This window comes from Xyrauchen texanus, chromosome 8 (assembly GCF_025860055.1).
Source record: "Xyrauchen texanus isolate HMW12.3.18 chromosome 8, RBS_HiC_50CHRs, whole genome shotgun sequence".
NCBI classification, from domain to species: domain Eukaryota; kingdom Metazoa; phylum Chordata; class Actinopteri; order Cypriniformes; family Catostomidae; genus Xyrauchen; species Xyrauchen texanus.
The window spans coordinates 31,818,293-31,825,701 of NC_068283.1; the positions used below are offsets into that span (position 1 = coordinate 31,818,293).

Consider the following 7,409-nt stretch of genomic DNA (forward strand, 5'->3'; position numbering starts at 1 on the left):
AATGTGTGTACAGATGCACTCACACCAACCTGCTGCCAATATTGAGCAAGCTTTGCACGGGTGGTGACACGATTCCATAGCTGACACCTCAGGAGGAGACAGTCCTGGCACTTGCTGGCCACTCTGGCACGTCCTGAAGCCTTCACTGCAGTTGAACCTCTCTCCTTTAAGTTTTTGTTGATCCGGTAAATGGTTCTTTCAGGTGCAATATTCTTTGCAGCAATTTCTTTGCACGTGAGTCCATTTTGATGCAACGCGATGATGGTTGCACGTCTTTCTTTAGAGGTAACCATTGCTAACAAGAACACAATGATTGGAAGCACTTCTTCCATCTTTTTATAGAAATCAGTCTGCTCTTATAATCCAGTCAGAATAATAGAGTGATTTCACCTGACAAGTACTCGTTCACACTTTCCCATGTGCTGCTGATATGATTAGTGAAATGATGTTAGCTGGTAATTTTGTGCCAAAGCCAAAAAAAAGTGAAATTTGGGTTTTTGTGATAAAGTTCTTTTTTTTTTTTTTTTGGCCTTTAATTAAGTTTTTGCAATTAATTAAAATGCATCTGATCACTCTGCACAATAATATAGAAACAATGTGAATCAACACCACAACAAATGAAGCAAAAAACTGTGCAAAACACAAGATTTATGTCACTGACAATACTTTTGGCCACGGCTGAACTACTCCACTGGCCTACTGTTTTTGCCATACTAAATAGCAGGGAAGTGTGGATATTCAGCAATCATGTTTTACAATATTAGTTAGTTGACAAACCTGAAGATGCTTTAACATTTACAGTGCTTTGGTCATTTAATTTCTCAAATGAATCTTGTATTCTTAATATTAAAAAAAAATCTAAATAATCCTATAATTAATTCACCAACATAGACTATAGAAAAAATATCGTCGATCTCATGCTACCAAAAAACAAAACAAAACCAGGTACATTGATATTTTTTTAGGCAATACATCTAACTTTAACAACAGATGTGGTTGACAGAAACGTGCTGTCTCTATTCCAAGACCTTAAAACAAACGCAATGTATGAGCCACGTGCTCACCCGTGCAAAACAAACATACAAACAAAACATCGATATAAACAAATCGCGCGCATATATGTACATGTATTTGAACGCACAAAAGCGCACGCACGCACTTGCCACACTGTTGAACGGAAACTAAAAGTGCATGATGGGAGATAAAAGAATCTGCTGCGGAAGATAAAATCAAATGTGGAAAACAGAGAAAGCATGCCTTCAACTTTCTCATTATGTATGGCAGTGTGTCGGATGTGCAACTGCTAAGTGTCAGGAACTAATAAACTCAAGTAGTTATAGTATGTTGAGAAAGGATGATACAAGGCTCTCATGCCTTTCACATAGGCTAACGGTTAAAGCTCATTTCGTATGAGCGCACATGCACAGCTTTCCTGTACTTGTTCATCCGTAACTCGAGTTGGCTGCACATTGTCTGTCTAGTGGCGAAATGAATGTGACACCTCAAACGGAAGGACAGTTTACAATTCAGCAAGATACATGGCTTTAATAACAACATATGTCCTATTTAAATCTCTGTATACAGCCATAACGTGTCATGGCGATTATAAAACATCACGATCAATCATAAAGAAATATTTCGTCTTTTCAATCATGAACTCTGCTAACGTGTATAAAATTTCATCTACATCGATCAAACAGGAGCACCAAAGAGCCGCACAAGCGCTCATGTTCTCTCCTTATAACAAATTCAACAGCTTCATTAAAATAATAATAATAATAATTAAGAAAACTTTCGCCCAGAGCGCAGCTTTGTTTTCCGTCAAATGTTAAATATGTCAGAATAAACGCTCAAAGTACGCGCGCGATTGTGGAGCTGAATTGGTTATTGGAGAGACTGGAATGGAGCTGGAAATGTGAGCTGGACTGTCCGTGAGGCTTGACAGCCGTGCAGGAGGGGGGCTGGTCTCCCTGCCTGTTGATCCGATAAAAACAGGGAGCAAGAACTTGTGGCTTGCGAAACACCGGTGCCAAATGCGCGCAGTCTGAACTGAACAGGAACTCTTAAAATAACATGTTTCAGCCATGTCATAAGAGCACCGTATTCGGCATTAAAAGTCCAACCCCGCGAATCTTCAACAAGATCAGCCATGCACATTTGTTTATAGCCAACTATGCCCTTAGAACAACAACATTTGACATCGACCAACAATATTTAAGGCACGCTACAAGCGCGTGGAAGTATGAAACCTACCTCGGCAGGTCTTTAAAATCCGCTGTCTTTTCGCATAAAGTACAGCAAACCTCCAGAAAGGCAACCTCTCTGCCCCGTCTATCTCAACCTCGAGTGGGCTTCGCGAAATTTCATGTATCGCTCTCTCTCTCTCTCTCTCTCTCTCTCTCTCTCTCTCTCTCTCTCTCTCTCTCTCTAACCGCCCGCTTCCGGTGTAGTTTCACTGGTGAGCGGAGAGCAGCTTGTGCAAGGAAATGCGCAAAGTTCGGGTAACTCGCTCACTAAAAGCTTATGGCTTATGGATAATATGATATCTATGACGAACTGTAGTGGACCTCTAATTATTTTAAACGTTTCAGTGGTTTTACAGGAAAGCCGCGAGGCGGTTATTTAGCGGAGTGCGAGGACTGCTGATTGGGCATGCGCGGATACGGGCACAGGGGGCCTTTAGCCACGCTAAATATATGTCCGTAATGTGATAACATCTATGATTTAACTGGTTTTATTGAATTGTACATTTTTATTTAATTTGAGTACATTTGGCTGACAAATTAGGTTACACCAACAAAAGTAATTTTTATGGATTTATTTGGAATTAATATTAATGGATTGATTAAATTAAAGAATTTTACGCAAAAGGATGACACAGAGTTTTCAGATTAAGGAGGCAAATACTGCCCCAAAGAGAAAAAAAAAGTTAAATTCTGATCCTGATGCAGGTAACTCTAGTGTGCTGCAGTCTATACATACATGTAAAGAATGCAGCGCTTGAATTGGGTGGGTAGTTCTACTCACCTGTATACAGTATCTGCACTTCTCTAATTTAGTCAACAAAATAAGCTACCGGACATTTTTTTGCATACCACCCAGTCTCCCAGTACGATGTAATATCTTTATTTATTGTAATACAGTGGATGATTTGATGCGGCTCGCCAAATTATCTGACCCGGTGCGTGCATCAGCAGTCGTCAAATGTGATTCGTGGTCCAGTTCTGAACTGGAGCGTGTGTGTTTAAGCTTGTCTGGGCATAGTTCAGTTACACTGCTCTTTAAAACATGAACCAGCAACTTTTAAGTGAGCACATTGTAATTGCGTCTCATTCAAACAAATGTATTTACATAGGTGTAAAATCTACAGGTTTAAAAATACTTCACTAAAAGTTGTTACAGAAGGGATGTCAGCTCAAATGCACAACCTTTTCTACATAAGATACATTGATGATGAAAACCAAACCTTAAATACACAAATGTTTGCTTTAATCTCCATTCTTCAAGTGTTAAACAGGCTTGTCTCATCTGTTTAGGGTCAGTCATTCTTGTTAAAAATTATAACATTAAGCATCATTAAACCTGCATAAATGGATATATCCTGATTGTGTTTGGTTCAATAATCAGACGTGTGCCAGAGTTCTCAATCTCAAAACATCGTCTAATCAGTTTGTTCTCCATTTACCAATGACTATATGCACAAATATCTGTCTCCTGCACAAATTCACCATATGTGCAGGATAAGGAAAGGCTCATTTTCCCCTCCTGAATGGGAGGATAATAGAGAAAAAGAAGGAACAGACATTGTAATTTTTTCATTATTTTATTCAATTCAATTCAAAGTGGCTTTATTGGCATGAATGTAAATAATACAATAAAAAGCAGAGGTTGCGTAAAAACAGAACTACACCTTCATCTATAATTAAATTTAGTTTAACAAATTTAACAAATATAAAAGTAAATAAATAATAAAAATAAATACAAAAACAAGTTCAGAACTGCTGAAGACCACAGTGTTTAAATAGCTGAAGAGCACTTACACATAAATGAATATACACACATAAATTGAGGGTCACTGTGGTGAACATTGGGGTGACACACGGGGGTAAAACATATCAAAAAGATTCACCCACTGTCTCTCAGGCTGTGACACGTTAAAACTTATCTGGCAGCCAGTGTTGCTGTGTGTCCCTCTCCAAGTATATAAATTTTTTCTTGTTCTGTCATGGTTATACATTTGTCTATGCTGTTTGTTATTTTATCTATATAAATGTCCCTTGTATCTTGACATTTTGGGCAGTGAAGGAGAAAGTGCACCTCTGTCTCAACCTCACCTGTCGAACAGTGAGCACACACCCTTTCTTCTCTGGGTAACCATGTTTTCTGTGTCTGCCTCTCTCGATGGTGAGACTGTGCTCACTGAGCCTGTACTTGCTCAGGATCTGTCTCTGCTTCGTATCTCTGACAGTCAGGAGATACTCTTCTTTAGGGGCGGCTGTGGATCAGGTGGTAGAGTGGGTCGGCTGCTAATCACAGGGTTGGTGGTTCAAATCCCGGCCCACATGACTCCACATGCTGAAGTGTCCTTGGGCAAGACACTGAACCCCAAGTTGCTCCCAATGGTAGGCTAGCGCCTTGCATGGCAGCTCTGCCGCCATTGGTGTATGAGTGTGTGTGTGAATGGGTGATTGGGACACAGTGTAAAGTGCTTTGGTAACCTCTGAGGTTAGAAAAAAGTGCTATATAAGTGCAGACCATTTACCATTCTAATTCATACTTTGATTTTTTTTTAATTGTAATTTGCTTTGTGTTTTAGTTTCTTGATCCCAATGTTCCAGATAGGTGATTTCAAATTGTTTGATGATCTGATTTATTCTGATGTTTGGTTGTAAAGCAGTGCTGGTCTGAGTCTAGTTAATGTTTGTAGTGTTAACCGGGTTAGTGAGTCTCGGAACCAGCTGACTGAGGGGACTGTTTTCAGGATTCAGTTCTTGGGTTTGTAGCGCTTTAAAATTTAGCGACTCTGTGGGACTTGAATTTAAATGCATCCAAAAATTTTGAGATATTTTTTGTATGTTAATAATCAATGGGAATCATCCTAATTATGCCCTACATGCATTATTGGGTGTTTTCCTTTGTAATTTCACATTTAATTTGCAGAATTGTGTGTAGGGCTGTGTGTAGGGCTTCTGTTGGATGTTTGTCCCATCTAGTGTAGTTCTGATCACTGAGTGGACCCCAAACCTCACTTCCATACAGCGCTATGGGCTGTATGACACTATCAAAGATCTTACACCAGATTGGAATTCAATATTCAATATTATAGAACTTTTTCTTAATAGCGTATAGAGCTCTTCAAGCTTTTACTTTGTGCATTCACTGCCTTACTGAAACTCCCTAATGCAGTGATAATCAGCCCAAGGTAAGTATACTGCATAGTGTGCTCTAGGGTGGTGCTGCCTAGAGAGAACTGTTATCTGTGTTACTGACATCTGGGCTTTTTCTGAAAGACCATAATGTCTGTCTTCTTCAGGTTGACTGCCAGGGCCCAGTTCTGGCAGTAGTTCTCCAGCAGGTCTAGATGTTGCTGTAGTCCCTGTGGGGTGGGTGACAGCAGCACCAGGTCATCTGCATAGAGCAAAAACTTAATGTCTTTGTCTTGCAGAGTGAGTCCAGGGGCTGTAGACTGTTCCAACTGCACCGCTAATTCATTAATGTAAATGTTGAACAGTGTTGGACTCAGACTACAGCCCTGCCGCACTCCTCTCTTCTGGGTGAAGAACTCCGTTTGTTTGTTTGTATGTTGCCAATTCATATTGCACATTTGTTGTCCGAATACATCGATTTTATGATGTCATAAACTTTACCCCCTACACCACTTTATTTTATCATTATTTTATCTAACAAAGACAGTTCTACATTAGATTGCCATTGTTTTCTGATGTGTGTTAATATTGCCAAAGATACAGACTTTTCTTCCTCTGTTTTCATAAACAGCTACCCTACTGTATGTTTTTATTTTCAAAACTAAAGTTAATTACAATCTATTAGTTATTTGAGGGTTCAATGTTGTTCTTTAGCCAGATCTTAAAAAGGAAATTTATGGCCAGACCTTAAAAATTATAAATTAAATACTCCTGGCTATTTTAAGGTATACAAACATTCATTAGTAACAGTGGTTGATTTTTCATGTTAACAAATAGTTCCAATGAAAGTGTTGGGTATAAAAATATGGAAGAATATTTGGTCTCCATTGAGCTTTCATCTGGATCATCTAGTACACGAAGAAAGTAGTTAAAAAGGTCTGCCGTATATAGAAACCCCCAAATTAATAATTTTTTAAATAAAAATATGTTGTGAACAAAAGTGGTCTCCAAGTATCATTTACCAAAAAGTAAATAAATCCAACTCTTAATTTACGGAGAGTACCTACACTTTTTCCTTCCGCTTCAAGCACTGAAAGTATGCATACAATGTCTATTGCTTTGAAGTTTGCTTGTGAATAGAGTGGGTTCAGCTGCGAGGTCAGCACTTTTACCCAGCAGCACAGGAGAGTACGGCTTTGAGAAACGGCCAAACCTTGTGGGACATAAACTTTTGGCAGTGTGGCAACTCCCTATTTCTCATGGCCTTCGTCCATCCTTTGAAAACTATTATTTAAAATGAATGTCAGAGACGAGTGAAGAGCAGCAGAGAAAACTGGATCCAGGTTGTAAACGCAAGGTGCGGATGGATGCAAGCTGTGATCAAAACACTGCAGACAGAAAATAGCTTGACTCGATTCAAGTCGTGTTCAATGGTTTAGGAGATGAGAAAGAAAGAGTACATGCTCCATTGCGTTCATGTCTCATATCTTCAGTCAAAGCAGAATATACCAGAGACATTAAAAAATGCTTGGTTATTTTGTCTACCCAACCGCTGGGTTGAGACTGTTGGGTAAGAAAGCTGGGTTGATTTGACCCAATTTGTCTACCCAACAGCACTGGGTTGGGAGTGCAGACGTGATAGAGAGCACGCACCTGACATTAAACAAGTTCCAACGGTTCTCTTGCGTGTTCATATAGTATCACTCCGCCCATCTGTGTTTTCAAGGCTCATGACAGGAATATGTGTGTGTAACACAGTTAAAGGATGAGCAAGGAGGAGGCGAGAACCGGCTTGTCAACATAAATCATAATTTAATTAAACTCAAACCAAAAGCACAAACATCAACACACACATGACGGACATGCCCGTAATTCTCTCTCTCGAACCATCGCTGCCTTTATCCCTCGCGCGCGATATTCCGACCCGGCCCCGCCCCCCTACGCTCCACACTCCTCCCAGCGTTATCTCAGGCCGGGGTGCCACCGGCATGATGTACATCCCCCCTATCCCTGGGGCGGGGTGTATCTTGCGTCCCATGTGGT

At 40.0% G+C, this 7,409-nt stretch overlaps 1 protein-coding gene across 4 annotated transcripts in view; it reads right to left on the reverse strand.

The window, feature by feature from the left end:
• LOC127648465 (signal transducer and activator of transcription 5B-like) overlaps nucleotides 1-2,389 on the reverse strand; it is a 106,302-nt gene extending 103,913 nt beyond the window's left edge. Inside the window, exon 1 of one of the 4 annotated variants that reach the window (XM_052133151.1) lies at nucleotides 2,254-2,389. The gene's annotated coding sequence lies outside the window, so the exon portion shown is untranslated. The remainder of the gene's footprint in view (nucleotides 1-2,253) is intronic. The other 3 variants (XM_052133158.1, XM_052133152.1, XM_052133154.1) reach the window with 3 other exon arrangements.
• Nucleotides 2,390-7,409: the final 5,020 nt, after the last annotated feature.